We start from the raw sequence: 16,989 nt of genomic DNA, 5'->3' as shown, positions 1-16,989 counted from the left end.
AAAACACAGGATGAGTTGGGGGGCCGGCCCCAAAAAACATAGACACAGGATGAGGTTTCCTGAGTGTAGAAAATACTCAATAAAGAGCACTGTAGGGATATATTTTTCAGCACTTTGGGGCATATTTATAAAGCAGTGAATCTGACATTTACCAAATATTGCAGGTAAATCGGAGTCTTAGGGGTGTATTTATAAAAAAAAAAAAAATTGCATATCAGTGATGATCAGTGAAAGTGCACGTACATTCGTGCTGTGCTAATGAGGGGGAAAAAAATGAATGTTATTAAGCTATTTTCTGTGCTGGTCGAATGCTTTTCATTGATTTAAAACAGAAAATACAGCATTTGGCCACTAGGTGGAGACAAAAAAAAAAAATGAATATTAGGCTATTTCCTGTGCTGGTTGAATGCTTTTCATTAATTTAAACCAGAAAATACCACATTTGGCCCCTAAATAGAGACCAAAAAAAAATGATCAGGCTATTTCCTGTGCTGGCTGAATGCTTTTGATTAGAAATGGAAATCATTGCATTTGGCCATTAGATGGAAACAAAAAAATATTAGGCTATTGTCAGGGCTGGGCTCAGCCCTTCCTTCTCTGGGCTGGCCGTTCAGCTGTCGGCTAATTGCCAGCTCCTATCTCTCTCCACAGCGACTCAGCTGTTGTTGATTCTGCTCGTCAGTCCTGCCTACTTAAAGTCGTCCAGCTCACTTGATCTCTGCCTTTGCCTTTGCCAACATCACAGAGACTTTCTCCTGAGTTCCTGTTGAAGACTTGCTCAGCTGACGTTCCTTCTGGCTCCTGATCCTGCTTGCTGTACTACTACGTTTATCTCTGGCTCTCTGACATTTGCTTGGCTGACTACCCGATCCGGTTACTGAACTCTGGCATGTTTTGATTACTCTTACCCTGTTTACATTATTATTATTATTATTATTATTAAACAAGTGTGATTTAACTATACTTCTGTCTCCATCTGATTCATGGTCCCTGACCGCTATTTCCTGTGCTGGTTGAATACTTTTTCATTGGTTTAAAACAGAAAATACTGCATTTGGCCACTGGGTGGAAACAAAAAATGAATATTAGGCTATTTCCTGTGCTGGTTGAATACCTTTGATTAGAAATGGAAATCATTGCATTTGGCCATTAGATGGAGACAAAAAAATGAATATTAGGCTATTTCCTGTGCTGGTTGAATGCTTTTAATTGATTTAAAACAGAAAATACCACATTTGGCCACTAGACAGAGACAAAAAAAAAAATGATTAGGCTATTTTCTGTGCTGGTCGAATGCTTTTCATTGATTTCAAAAAGAAAATACAGCATCTGGCCACTAGGTGGAGACAAAAAAGAATTTTAGGCTTTTTCCTGTACTGGTTTATACTTTTCATTGATGTAAAACGGAAAATCCTGCATTTGGCCACTAGATGGAGACAAAATATGAATATTAGGCTATTTCCTGTGCTGGTTGAGCACTTTTTATTGATTTAAAACAGAAAATACCACATTTGGCCACTAGATAGAGACAACAAAAAAAAAAAAATGATCAAGCTATTTCCTGTGCTGGCTAAAGGCTTTTGATTAAAAATGGAAATCATTGCATTTGGCCATGAGATGGAGACCAAAAAATTAATATTAGGCTATTTCCTGTGATGGTTGAATGCTTTTTATTGATTTAAAACAAAAAATACCACATTTGGCCATTAGATGGAGACAAAAACAATATTAGGCTATTTCCTGTGCTGGTTGAATGCTTTTCATTGATTTAAAAAAGAAAATACAGCATCTGGCTACTAGGTGGAGACAAAAAAGAATTTTAGGCTTTTTCCTGTACTGGTTTATACTTTTCATTGATGTAAAACGGAAAATACTGCATTTGGCCACTAGATGGAGACAAAAATGAATATTAGGCTATTTCCTGTGCTGGTTGAATGCTTTTCATTGATTTAAAACAGAAAATACTAATACTGCCACTAGCTGGAGACAAAAAACAAAAACAAAAAATGAATATTAGGCTATTTCCTATGCTAATTTAAAATATAATATGCTACATTTGGCCACTAGATAGAAACAAAAACCAAAAATGAATATTAGGCTATTTCCTGTGCTGGTTGAATGCTTTTTATTGATTTAAAACAGAAAATACTGCATACTGCCACTATATGGAGCAAAAAAAAGCAGATTTTCAGGCTATTTTCTGTGCTGGTTGAATATTTTTGATTCAAGATTGGAAACACTGCATTTGTACACTAGATGGAGTTAGGTATCATAGAAATTTCCTATGATACTTAGCGTCATCTAGTGACTAAATGCAGGATTTTCCTTTTTCAATCAGAAACATTCGACCAGCACTGAGAATAGCCAGATAATATTTTTTTTTTGTCTCCATCTAGTGGCCAAAGGCAGCATTTTATGTTTTAAATCAATGAAAAGCATTCAAACAGCACAGGAAATAGCCTAGTATTCTTTATTTGTTTTTTATTGGTATCTGCCATATTGGCAAATAAATCAAAGATTCTGATTGGTTTCTATGGCCAACAAGTATTGTTCTTTTTGGCATACAGTGCCTTGAAAAAGTATTTATACCCCTCAAAATTTTCCACATTTTGTCATGTTACAACCAAAAACGTAAATGTATTTTATTGGGGTTTTACAGTGGGGAAGGAAAGTATTCAGACCCCCTTAAATTTTTCACTCTTTGTTATAGTGCAGCCATTTGCTAAAACCATTTAAGTCCATTTTTTTCCTCATTAATGTACACACAGCACCCCATATTGACAGAAAAACACAGAATTGTTGACATTTTTGCAGATTTATTAAAAAAGAAAAACTGAAATATCACATGGTCCTAAGTATTCAGACCCTTTGCTGTGACACTCATATATATAACTCAGGTGGTGTCCATTTCTTCTGATCATCCTTGAGATGGTTCTACACCTTCATTTGAGTCCAGCTGTGTTTGATTATACTGATTGGACTTGATTAGGAAAGCCACACACCTGTCTATATAAGACCTTACAGCTCACAGTGCATGTCAGAGCAAATGAGAATCATGAGGTCAAAGGAACTGCCTGAAGAGCTCAGAGACAGAATTGTGGCAAGGCACAGACCTGGCCAAGGTTACAACAACATTTCTGCTGCACTTAAGGTTCCTAAGAGCACAGTGGCCTCCATAATCCTTAAATGGAAGACGTTTGGGATGACCAGAACCCTTCCTAGAGCTGGCCGTCCGGCCAAACTGGGCTATCGGAGGAGAAGAGCCTTGGTGAGAGAGGTAAAGAAGAACCCAAAGATCACTGTGGCTGAGCTCCAAAGATGCAGTCGGGAGATGAAAGAAAGTTGTAGAAAGTCAACCATCACTGCAGCCCTCCACCAGTCGGGGCTTTATGGCAGAGTGGCCCGACGGAAGCCTCTCCTCAGTGCAAGACACATGAAAGCCCGCATGGAGTTTGCTGAAAAAACACCTGAAGGACTCCAAGATGGTGAGAAATAAGATTCTCTGGTCTGATGAGACCAAGATAGAACTTTTTGACCTTAATTCTAAGCGGTATGTGTAGAGAAAACCAGGCACTGCTCATCACCTGTCCAATACAGTCCCAACAGTGAAGCATGGTGGTGGCAGCATCATGCTGTGGGGGTATTTTTCAGCTGCATGGACGGGACGACTGGTTGCAATCGAGGGAAAGATGAATGCGGCCAAGTACAGGGATATCCTGGAGGAAAACCTTCTCCAGAGTGCTCAGGACCTCAGACTGGGCCGAAGGTTTACCTTCCAACAAGACAATAACCCTAAGCACACAGCTAAAATAACGAAGGAGTGGCTTCACAACAACTCCGTGACTGTTCTTGAATGGCCCAGCCAGAGTCCTGACTTAAACCCAATTGAGCATCTCTGGAGAGACCTAAAAATGGCTGTCCACCAACGTTTACCATCCAGCCTGACAGAACTGGAGAGGATCTGCAAGGAGGAATGGCAGAGGATCCCCAAATCCAGGTGTGAAAAACTTGTTGCATCTTTCCCAAAAAGACTCATGGCTGTATTACATCAAAAGGGGCTTCTGCTAAATACTAAGCAAAGGGTCTGAATACTTAGGACCATGTGATATTTCAGTTTTTCTTTTTTAATAAATCTGCAAAAATGTCAACAATTCTGTGTTTTTCTGTCAATATGGGGTGCTGTGTGTACATTAATGAGGAAAAAAATGAACTTAAATGATTTTAGCAAATGGCTGCAATATAACAAAGAGTGAAAAATTTAAGGGGGTCTGAATACTTTCCGTCCCCACTGTAAATGTGCAGTGGAAGGAAAATGATAAATGGTTTTCAATATTTTTTACAAATAAATATGTGAAAAGTGTGGTGTACATTTGTATTCAGCCCCCCAGTCAATACTTTGTAGAACCTCCTTTCACTGCAATTACAGCTGCAAGTCTTTTTGGGGATGTCTCTACCAGCTTTGCACATCTAGAGAGGGACATTTTTGCCCATTCTTCTTTGCAAAATAGCTCAAGCTCTGTCAGATTGGATGGAGAGCGTTTGTGACCGCCCAGACCCCATCCCGTTGGCTGGTGTTTGATAGCCTTTCGGTCCCGCCCACCCCCGACATCACCGCTGAATTTTGACAGCTCCTCTCCCTCCCTGCATGCAGTTACATTACATGACAGTTTCACACTCTGAGCTGCTCTTACAAACCTCATGATCTGGTGCATGTGAAACTGTCCCACAGGCAGCGGGGGGGCTTCTCACTGCTTGGATGCAGCCTTTCACAGCAGCCCAGGCAGATCTCGGGACACTAACACACACAGGGTGATTAGGGTGTGCCCAGGCACTTTCAGCACAGCCCATGTGCACGTCTATGGCTTTTAGGTCAAAACGTTCAATGTTGGTCTCATCTGACCAGAGCACCTTCTTCCACATGTTTGCTGTGTCCCCCACATGGCTTCTCACAAACTGAACACGGAACTTCTTATGGATTTCTTTCCACAATGGCTTTCTTCTTGTCACTCTTCCATAAAGACCAGATTTGTGGAGCCTAATAGTTGTCCTGTGGACAGATTCTCCCACCTGAGCTGTAGATCTCTGCAGCTCCTCCAGAGTTACCATGGGCCTCTTGGCTCTTCTCTGATGAATGCTCTCCTTGCCTGGCCTGTCAGTTTAGGTGGACGGCCATGTCTTGGTAGGTTTGCAGTTGTGCCATACTCTTTCCATTTTCGGATGATGGATTGAACAGTGCTCTGTGAGATGTTCAAAGCTTGGGATATTTTTTTTATAACCTAACCCTACTTTAAACTTCTCCACAACTTTATTCTTGACCTGTCCGGTGTGTTCCTTGGTCTTCATGATGCCGTTTGTTCACTAAGGTTCTCTATCAAACCTCTGAGGGCTTCACAGAACAGCTGTATTTATACTGAGAATAAATTACACACAGGTGGACTCTATTTAGTAATTAGGTGACTTCTGAAGGCAATTGGTTCCTCTAGATTTTAGTTAGGGGTATCAGAGTAAAGGGGGCTGAATACAAATGCACGCCACACTTTTCACATATTTATTTGTAAAAAGTTTGGAAAACCATTTATCATTTTCCTTCCGCTACACAATTATGTGCCACTTTGTGTTGGTCTATCACATAAAATCCCAATAAAATACATTTACGTTTTTGGTTGTAACATGACAAAATGTGGAAAATTTCAAGGGGTATGAATACTTTTTCAAGGCGCTGTATTTCTCCAGCTTTTAACCTGCAACTCCCCCTACTCCCACTCACATAATCGCTGTCTTTTAGTGCGGTAGTACAGTGAGCCCGGATGGCCTTGGTAATTCCACCCCAGGAGGCGTGTCCATAACAGCCTGGGCTCACAAGAAGTCTATTGAATGATGCTGGCTCCCTCAGCCCCGATGAAGGAGTTTTCAGGCCCTGAAATGTGTTGGCTATATCTTCTGACCTGTTGTAAAGCTAAATAAACTCTTATTGGACTTGATACAAACTTGTGGCACTCTCTCTCCTTTTGTTCTTTCTTGTGAATGGCTTGTGGCATTTTCATCCTCTTTTGCCACCCCAGGGGCCCCTAGTGACAACCCAGTTGACAAAGAGCTGCCTGTAAGAACCATGTTAGGTTTATCACCTATCAGTGGGCCCAGCACTCCACCAACACCGTTTTTGAATGATACTGACTGTCATTTAATCCCAGAAGACTGACAACATCAACAATACAGTGTTCTGGTGGGGGGGGGGGGGGGGGGACGCGTCGTCCCCTCTGTCAGAACACAATAGCTCAGCGGGGGAGATCTCTGTACTAACATCAGATTGTTAGTACAGCAGTTCCGACCTGAGCTGTCACCAAAAAAGGGGTGTGTACTAGGCTTAAGGGAGGTTGATGATTACGTTGTGGCTCCCGTAAGACCAGAAAGTCCCTATATATAGTGCTGCACCGAAATGAAAATTCTGGACTGAAACCAAAACTGAAAATTCAGGATGCACTTGGCCCAAAACCAAAATGGACAGTTTTTTTTTTTTTTTATAATGTAATTTAAATAATGTAGGTGGCAGCTTTGCATTGAAGTCAATGGGATGCGATTTTGCATTGAAGTCAATTGGAGGTGTTTTTGCATTGAAGTCAATGGGACGTGATTTTTCATTAAGGTCAATGGGATGCGGTTTTGCATCCCATCGACCTCAATGCAAAATTGCTTCTCACTGACTTCAATGCAAAACTGCCACCCACATTAATTAAATTACATTAAAAAAAAAATAAAAACTGTCCATCTGTCCATTTTGGTTTTCGGTTTTTGACTTTTCGAAGTCAATAGGTGGCGTTTTTGCATTCAGGTCAATGGGATATGATTTTGCATTGAATTATTTGCATTATCTGCACCTTTTTTTTTTTCTATTGACAAAATGATGATAACCCTATTTTCTGGCAATAATTTTTGGCGGCTAATATATCAGTGCATCCCTATATATATATATATATATATAATTGTCAAAAGTATTGGGACACCTGACCTTTAATGGCATCCCAGTCTTAGTCCATAGGGTTCAATATTGAGTTGGTCCACCCTTTGCAGCTATAACAGCTTCAACTCTTCTGGGAAGGCTGTCCACAAGGTTTAGGAGTGTGTCTATGGGAATGTCACACTGGTCCCAGTCATTTGGTGGAGGGGGGATTATGGTGTGGGGTTGTTTTTCAGGGGTTGGGCTTGGCCCCTTAGTTCCAGTGAAGGGAACTCTTAAGGTGTCAACATACCAAGACATTTTGGACAATTTCACGCTCCCAACTTTGTGGGAACAGTTTTTGGGATGGCCAATTCCTGTTCCAACATGACTGCACACCAGAGCACAAAGCAAGGTCCATAAAGACATGGATGAGCGGGTTTGGGGTGAAGGAACTTGACTGGCCTGCACAGAGTTCTGACCTCAACCCGATAGAACACCTTTGAGATGAGTTAGAGCGGAGACTGCGAGCCAGGTCTTCTTGTCCACATCAGTGCCTGACATCACAAATGCACTTCTGGAAGAATGGTCAAACATTCACATAGACACACTCCTAAACCTTATGGACAGCCTTCCCAGAAGAGTTGAAGCTGTTATAGCTGCAAAGGGTGGGCCAACTCTATATTGAACCCTACAGACTAATGCCCCGTACACACGATCGGATTTTCCGATGGAAGATGTGTGATAGGACCTTGTTGTCGGAAATTCCGACCGTGTGTGGGCTCCATCACACATTTTCCATCGGATTTTCCGACACACAAAGTTGAAGAGCAGGATATAAAATTTTCCGACAACAAAGTCCGTTGTCGGAATTTCCGATCGTGTGTACACAAATCCGACGCACAAAGTGCCACGCATGCTCAGAATAAATAAAGAGATGAAAGCTATTGGCCACTGCCCCGTTTATAGTCCCGACGTACGTGTTTTACGTCAGCGCGTTCAGAACGATCGGATTTTCCTACAACTTTGTGCGACCGTGTGTATGCAAGACAAGTTTGAGCCAACATCCGTCGGAAAAAATCCATGGATTTTGTTGTCGGAATGTCCGAACAAAGTCCGACCGTGTGTACGGGGCATAAGTCTGGGATGCCATTAAAGTTCATGTGCGTGTAAAGGCAGGTGTCCCAATACTTTTGTCAGTATAGTATATACAGCTTACACTGTATGTATGTATATATATATGTGTATATATATATGTGTATATATATATATATATATATATATATATATATATATATATATATATATATATAGTGCCTTGAAAAAGTATTATTACCCTTGAAATTTTCCACATTTTGTCATGTTACAACCAAAAATATAAATGTATTTTATTGGGATTTTATGTGATAGACCAACATGAAGCAGCACATAATTGTGAAGTGGAAGGAAAATGATTTATGATTTTCAACATTTTTTACAAATAAATATGTATAAAGTGTGGTGTACATTTGTATTCAGCCCCCCGGAGTCAATACTTTGTAGAACCTCCTTTCACTGCAATTACAGCTGCAAGTCTTTTTGGGGATGTCTCTACCAGCTTTGCACATCTAGAGAGGGACATTTTTGCCCATTCTTCTTTGCAAAATATTTCAAGCTCTGTCAGATTTGGATGGAGAGCGTCTGTGAACAGCAATTTTCAAGTCTTGCCACAGATTCTCATTTGGATTTAGGTCTGGACTTTGACTGGGCCATTCTAACACATAAATACGCTTTGATCTAAACCATTCCATTGTAGCTCTGGCTGTATGTTTAGGGTCGTTGTCCTGCTGGAAGGTGAACCTCCGCCCCAGTCTCAAGTCTTTTGCAGACTCTAATGCCGCGTACACACAACCGGACTTTCCGTCAGAGTAGACTCCGACAGTCTTTCCGATGGAGTTCCGCTGAAACGGACTTGCCTACACACAATCACACCAAAGTCCGATCGTTTAGAACGCGATGACGTATGACGGGACTAGATAAAGGAAGTTCAATAGCCAGTAGCCAATAGCTGCCCTTGCATTGTTTTTGGTCCGTCGGAATAGCACACAGACGAGTGGTTTTCCCAATAGGAACTGATTCCGTCGGAAAGATTTGAAACATGTTCTATTTCTAGGTCCGTCAGAATTTTAGAAAGAAAAAGTCCGATGATGCCCACACACGATCAGAATGTCCGACTGAATGATTCCGTCTGACCTTTCCTACCGGAAAGTTCGGTCGTGTGTACGCGGCATAACAGGTTTTCTTCTAAGATTGCCCTGTATTTGGCTCCATCCATCTTCCCATCAACTCTGACCAGCTTCCCTGTCCCTGCTGAAGAAAAGCATCCCCACACCATGAGGCTGCCACCACCATGTTTCACGGTGGGGATGGTGTGTTCAGGGTGATGTGCAGTGTTAGTTTTCCGCCACACATAGTGTTTTGCTTTTAGGCCAAAAAGTACAATTTTGGTCTCATCTGACCAGAGCACCTTCTTCCACGTGTCCTCCACATGGCTTCTCACAAACTGCAAACGGGACTTCTTATGGCTTTCTTTCAACAATGACTTTCTTCTTGCCACTCTTCCATAAAGGCCAGATTTGTGGAGTAAAAAAAAACAATGTGGGTCCTTAAGCGCTAAAACTGGCATCATTATAAAACCATTGTCTTGTCTTGTCTTACTGATACTTCATCAAAAGGCTAGAGCCCAGTGCAGCTGCCAACTCCTGGAAGGAAGTAAATAGCAAATGGACAAACATTGCAGCACTCGATGGGTGCCAGCAGTAAAGGATTGTTGTAGATCGTGTAAACAATCAAGTTCATTTATTGGGTGCACATCAAAATTAAAAGTCTGACATTGAAGATTAAAATCGAACAGTAAAATCAATGTACATAAATAGTGGAATGGGAGGGTTACTGCTCGCTGAAGTGCCACAGAGGGTGGAACGAGGAATGCCAAACTCACTGTGACCAGAGATGTAATGTAAACCGCCCCTGAAGGTTCCACTGGTACAGCTGGTTGGCCGATGACGCTGGGACCTGGCTTCCTTGAACGGCGCTCTGGCTTGTGCACCTGAATCTGAGGACCGCAAGGACCCGATCTGAGCCAATCAGAGCCGATGAATGCCGGATGTGAGGAGAAATCAATGCTGTGCGGAGACCAATGCTGGGCGGATCGCAAGCTCCGTTATGTTGCTGCGGCAACCGTGACTAACATGTTTCACGCGCCTGCGGTTTGTCAAAGTCCTATTATGACACTATTATTTCGGAGTACTTCAATTCTGACAGTGTTTTTGTTTCTAACTAAGGTTGATTTTACTGTTCGATTTTAATCTTCAGTGTCAGACTTTTAATTTTGATGTGCATCCAATAAATGAACTTGATTGTTTACACGATCTACCACAATCCTTTATTGCTGGCACCCATCGAGCGCTGCATGTTTGTCCATTTGCAGATTTGTGGAGAGCACGAATAATAGTTGTCCTGTGGACAGATTCTCTCACCTGAGCTGTGGATCTCTGCAGCTCCTCCAGAGTTACCATGGGCCTCTTGGCTGCTTCTCTTCGGCCATCCGCTGGGCTCCCCCCAGCAGATGGCCCTCCCCCACGTGCCAACGTTGGACTGTCTCTATGGTCCCTGCATTAATGTCTTCAGGACCCTAAGCTGCTGGACATAGGTGTGCGCAGCCTATTGCATTATGGTATGCACCCTTAAGCTCAAACACACATGCGTGTGCGGGTGTCTACATATATATGACCCCGGCACATTGATCTCCCTGCCAGCACAGTGAAAGAGAAGAGCATAAACACTTCTCTTAGGGCAGAGCCGGTAAGAGGGAGATTTTTCCCCTATTTCTGCTGCTACCCAGAGTGATAACACTAATGTGCACGGGGTGATTAGGGTGTGCCTGGGCACACCCAGCACACCCTGTGCGCATGCCTATGCTGCTGGAGCATGGGGGAGAAGATGCTACGGGGACCGGTCTAGCAGCACGAAGGAGTGGTGTATTGGGTAAGAAGATATTCCAGATGCAGGTCCACAGCAAGGGATAATGTTCATGTTTCCCGAAATAGGATATTCTAGAGGTTTTCCACATATCTCCTGAAGAAGCCAACTGGAAATTTGGGAAAAGTGGAGAGAATGACCCCATCCCCTTATGTGATACAGCTTTCATCATAACGACTTGATGACCCCTTTTGGGGACATTGAAATGTGTAAATCTTGCTAAGCAGTGGCTAATGTAGGATATACCTATGGGGATTTAACCTGTGTAATAATAAGACTTTCTAAATACTTTATTATATTTGCTCAGTTGATTGTATGGCACCCTAAAAGTTCTGTACAATTAAGTCCAGATCAGTGAAACGCCTTAGAATGGCAAGTCTTTCAAGCGGGCATGTGGACATGCACTGTTTGTCTCAATAAAGTTTTTTTAAAAGTGATGTCATCGGAGTGTGACCTGGTTTTTTATGTTGTTCATGCGCAGAACATAAATGGGCCCCATCGGTCAACACCGGTCGTGCCCACAGCGAGGGACGGTGGACAGCTTGGGGGCAGGGAGACTTTGGGACCCTAAAAGTTCAGTTATATGGTATTGTTCAGTTAGTATGATGCTGATCACTTACACAAATACACTACATGGTTTGTGGGGTCCTCACCATCAGACCTGTATGACCCATATGAGCTTGTTGTGGAGGTAAATTGGGCACTGGCACTCCAGGAGGCAATGGCCTTAGTTTGTAATAATGTACATTTGATTAGTCAGTCTTTAGGTAAAAATAAAGTTGAACCACGGTAAGGGGGTGATTTAAAAAGAGGCAGCCATCCTCGGAGTGTGTCCAGCAACGCTGCAAAACCTGTAAAAAAAAAAAAACGGGGGTGGGGGGGGTGGGCGCCTCTCTAAGTGTAGTATTTAAACAGTATCATTTAGTGCACAAGATTAAAAACACTTACAAGATATAAGTGGGAGTCATGCTCGTCATAAGTATGTAGCCCTGACAGTTCTACTGTGTCCCACAGGCTCCTCGCACGATCCAGGTAGCTGGGAAAGGTTCTGGTGTGATGTTGTGCTGAATAGCTGTACATTCAGGAAAACCAGGAAGTAGTCATCTCCATGCTGTCCAGCTTGAACCGGAAGAGAAAATGATGTCACCAGCAGGGGGCGGGAGGAAGGGGTCAGGACTGTCTCTGTGGAATGAAAGGCTACGCGCTCAGTCCGATGGTCTTTAACATGGAGTGCGTTAGCCACCTCTAAAAACCTGCCTCTCTTTTCTGGGTAGGCTTTTCAGAAGATTTTAGACGGGTCTGTGGGAATTTGTTCTGATTTGTAAAGTTAGGTACTCATTTTGGATTAGGAGACCTTGCTCACAATCGGCATTCCAACTAATCCCAAAGGTGATCAGTAGGGTTGAGGTCAGGGCTCTGTACAGCCCTCAAGTTCCTCCTCACCAAGCTCATCAAACCATGTGTTTATGGAGATGTTGGTTGAAAAGACCTGGCTTATTCTAATTTATCCCAAAGGTGATCAGTAGGGTTGAGGTCAGGGCTCTGCACAGCCCTCAAGTTCCTCCTCACCAAGCTCATCAAACCATGTGTTTATGGAGATGTTGGTTGAAAAGACCTGGCTTATTCCAATTTATCCCAAAGGTGGTCAGTAGGGTTAAAGTGGTTGTAAAGGTAGAAGGTTTTTCATCTTATTGCGATAAAAAGCCTTCTGTGTGCAGCAGCCTCCTCAACCCCCCTAATACTTTCCTGAGCCCATCTAGATGCAGCGATGCTGCACGAGAGACTTGGCTGTCCGGGACCCCCCTTCTCATTGGCTGAGACAGCAGCACAGTGCCATTAATTCCTGCTGCTATCAATCAAAGTCAGTGAGCCAATGAGGAGAGAAAGGGGGTAGGTCTGGGCCGTGGCTCCATGTCTCAAAGGACACAGGGAGCTGCGGCTCGGGTGCCCCCATAGCAAGCTGCTTGCTGTGGGGGCACTCAACAGGAGGGAGGGGCCAGGAGCACCAAAGAGGGACCCAGGAAAGGAGGATCTGGGCTGCTCTGTGAAAAACCACTGAACAGGGCAGGTAAGTATGACATGTTTGCTATTTTTAAGGAAAAAAAAGCGAGACTTTAGTATCACTTTAAGGTCAGTGCTCTGTACAGGCCACTCAAGTTCCCCCTCACCAAAGTCATCAAACCATGTCTTTATGGAGATGTTTGGTTGGCAAGACTTGGCTCATTCCAATTTATCCCAAAGGTAAACAGTAGGGTTGAGGCCTGGGCTCTGTACAGGCCACTCCAGTTTCTCCTCACCAAACTAATCAAACCATGTGTTTATGGAGATGTTGGCTGAGAAAACCTGGCTTATTTTAATTTAACCCAAAGGTGATTAGTAGGGTTGAAGCCAGGGCTCTGTACAGGCCACTCCAGTTCCTCCTCACCAAAGACGTCAAACCATATCTTTATGGAGATGTTGGTGGACATGACTTGGCTCATTCCTATTTATCTCAAAGGTTATCAGTAGGGTTGAGGTCAGGGTTCATTAAAGCCTAGTTGATTTTCTCCCTACTAAACTAATTAAACCATGTATTTTTGGAGCTGGCTTTGTGCATGGGGCACAGTCATGTTGGAACAGGAAAGTGCCTTCACCCAACTTTTACCACAAGGCTGTAAGAGCACAATTGTCTACAATGTCTTTGTATGATGTCGTATTAACAGTACCCTTCACTGGAAACATTAAAACTTAATCAATTGGAGAGGGGTCCTCAAACATTTGGCCTTACAATGTCTTAAAAAAAAAACATTCTAAGATTGTAATTTCCATGTGATGTAATGAAAGTCAAAGCCAAGGTCTAAGCTTCTGCTGTCTAGGAGTTCCAGGATCAATGCCGGCATTATGTCAGGATGATACTTGTGCCAGCTCAGAGGCCGGTGTGCAGCTTCCCTCGGAGAGCCGTGACTCACAACAACAGGAAACAATCACAATATGTGTTATTAGCTGTTGTTGTGGGGTAATCAAGGTCACAGCGATAGGAAACACTTAATGCTTCCAATTATGGGTATTGACCCGTGCTCGAGGTAAAAATTAGCTTGGCCCGGAGTCGCTGATTCCAAGCTGTGTACCGGACAGCTGTCATTTTTTTTCCTATAAGGAACTGCAAAATCACTTTATTCCAAGGAGACAATTATTCCGACCACACGAGGTAGGCTTCTGGTGTTTTTAACCAGTTTTCTATTAAGAAAACAGCCAAATGGATGAATGGAGCTCACTGCCAACTGTCTCTACCAATACCTTAAAGGCTTAGTCCACCTTTGATGCCATGTTCCATGCAATATGGTCGAATTCCCCAACCCCCACCTTCAAACCCCCCCCCCATTCCACTTACCCGAATCTCTGGGTGCCCCTTGCCTTACCCACACAACCACATCATTCATTTTATGGGTGTCAGGGCATCGGGGTGTCACTACCCTTGTATTCTGTTTGCTTCCACCAGCCTCTCTGTATGGATCTGAAGCTGGGGATAAACAATGGGGCCTGTGTATTGCACCCACGATGCACCGATCACGGTTGCAAAGCTCTGCAGGCTTAAATATGGACTTTTAATAAATACACCTTTTTTAATTAATCAATTATTGGTGCATTTATGACATTTAATTAAAAAGGCGGACAATGCCTTCAACATTGTTTTAATGTGGACCCATCTGTAAAATTCTGCATAAATTCCTGACAGGTCCATTTTTAATGGGTCCATTTAATTTAAAAAATGTATCATTGAAACCCAGTTCTAGGTGCCTCTCCCCCATTTCCTGCCCGCCTTCCACCTTGGAGCACCCTCATGCTCTTTTATAAGAGAGGTATGCAGAGACATGAGCCCAGTGTAGCTTGATAATGCACCCCAAGACGGAAAGGGGATCTGGTATGAATTTTAATAGGGAGTCCAGGCCAAGAACACAAAAAAACAAAACTGTGCACCCCCTTTAAGTCTAGTATAGAATTTAAGGGGGGGGGGGGACCACACAAAAATACAAGCAAAAAAAAAAAACATGGGGTCCCCCAAAAACCCATGAGTCTTTTATTTGAGCATACAGCCTGGCAGGCCTGGTGGGGAAGAGGGGGGAAAATGAACATGCACCCCCTGTCTCCAGAAATATACCAGGCAACATGCCTTCAACATGGAGGTGATGGTGGGTGGGGGGGTCATTGACACCCTTGACTCATAGAAGGCTGGTATTCAGTCAACTTGGAAGAAGACCGGTGCTGGGTCATAGAGTGGCGAGTCTGCAGGGAACAAGGAGAGCTAATCTTTTTTATTTTTACTGCTGCAGGGTATTGCATTTTTTCTTTTCTTAGAAAGCTGAGGTTGGGCTATAAACAACTGTCCTTGAACTCTGGTCAGTATGTAAGCAGGTGCAGTTAGCTAGTCAGCCACTGGGTGGCTGTGTTCCAGAATCGTGTCCTGTTACAGAAAACAGTGTCATCAGGTGCTAGGCCCTTTTTAGTTAGCACCTTCCTGTAATGAAGTAATGGGTGAGTCAGTGCCCAGATATAAGCCAGGTTGGAAGGAGCCCTAGGGCAGTTGGGGCACGGGAGCTAGAGACCCCACCATCAGGCAGATGCAGCCAGCAAGTGGAGGCCCTGGACAGGGCTGGAGAGAGGTAGACCTGCAACCAGAAGTGTCAGCTGCAAACTTCCTGACCCTTATGGAGGTGTGGGCTAGGGTGGGTTGCAAAAAGCCTTTTAGGCATGGTCAAGAGTTCCTTGGAGTGAGGCCCTACCTGGAGGGTCCCAGAAGAAGTGTACTCATGAAGAAAGGTGACCGCAGAGATCTCATCTCAGTGAGTACTAATGACTCCGGACACAATGGAGTGGCCACAAGATGGTGGAGCGTTAAAGCCTCAAGCAGGATGTTCACTGTTTTAGCTGGAGACAAAGAGGGTCAGGGAGTTGTACTCATGGCGCACAATTCTAGCCAATCACAAGCCCCTCTTACAAGTGTCTTTGCCTAGACTAAGATATTATACTGCTGCAGGCAAGAGGAAGCATTTTCTCAGTCGCCTCTTACCCAAGTGATCAGACTACAACATGGTAACTCTGTATCAAGTCACAGGGTAGGAAGCTGCAGCAGGGGCTGATCTGTGTAAGGCACCAGGATATACATGATTGCCTCACCTCTAAGCAGACATCCCAGTCCAGGAAGTATATGGTGACCCTGGATGATTCCAAAAACAAAGATAGCCCCGTCCTTCTGAAGAGGGCTGCAGCAGGAGGGTTGATCTGTGCCAAGCCTGTAAATGTCTTGTCCATAAAATGCTGCAGCCTATAGGAAAAACACTGTAGAGAAGGTATTTTACATGTTTTTTTTTTTTATTGTTTTCAGTTACAGCAACTGAAATGTATTTTACATATTTGTAATTACATATACCACTCTGTTTTATACAGTAATAAAGTGCTTAAAGTGATTTTTTCATAAATACACAACAGCTTACATAGACATAAAACTTTACAGAATGCAGGACAAGCTTTTCAGACAGTGTTAGTGTGCTTTGTGGAAGCTGCATGCTATAGCACTGATAAAACTGGCTCTCCAAGTGCTCATATCACTGCTACAAAGCTACACTGTACACTGAGCAGCTGCGGCCTAGCCATACACGGTAAATCTATTTCACCACTACTAAAAATCATTGTTGAATCCTCCAGGGGACCAAATGCATGGAACACCTAGCTCTGTCCTGATCTGTGACCATGTTGTGCAATCAAAGCATATCTTTATGTCTGTTTGTGCTTGTTGTAGCTCCACCCTAGGCTGAAGCCCAATTTACAGACATTCCTGTGGGGGAGCTATGGGCAGTACAACAGCCACTCTCTCCTCTGTGTACTAGCTGGCAGCTGAATGGCACTGTGCTATTTAGAGTGAAAGGTTGTAGTTCTGCTGTCTACCAGCAGGTGTCTTCTAGCAGCCAGAAGATCCCAGTAATCAGTCTGCACCTGATGCTGGCTACTGGGAGGGAATTTAGGTCCTACCAGTGGTGGCCCGTAATGCAGAGCTCAGG

This window comes from Aquarana catesbeiana, linkage group LG04 (genome assembly GCF_042186555.1).
Source record: "Aquarana catesbeiana isolate 2022-GZ linkage group LG04, ASM4218655v1, whole genome shotgun sequence".
In the NCBI taxonomy this organism is placed as follows: Eukaryota; Metazoa; Chordata; class Amphibia; order Anura; family Ranidae; genus Aquarana; species Aquarana catesbeiana.
Note: the sequence above shows the minus strand (reverse complement) of the source record.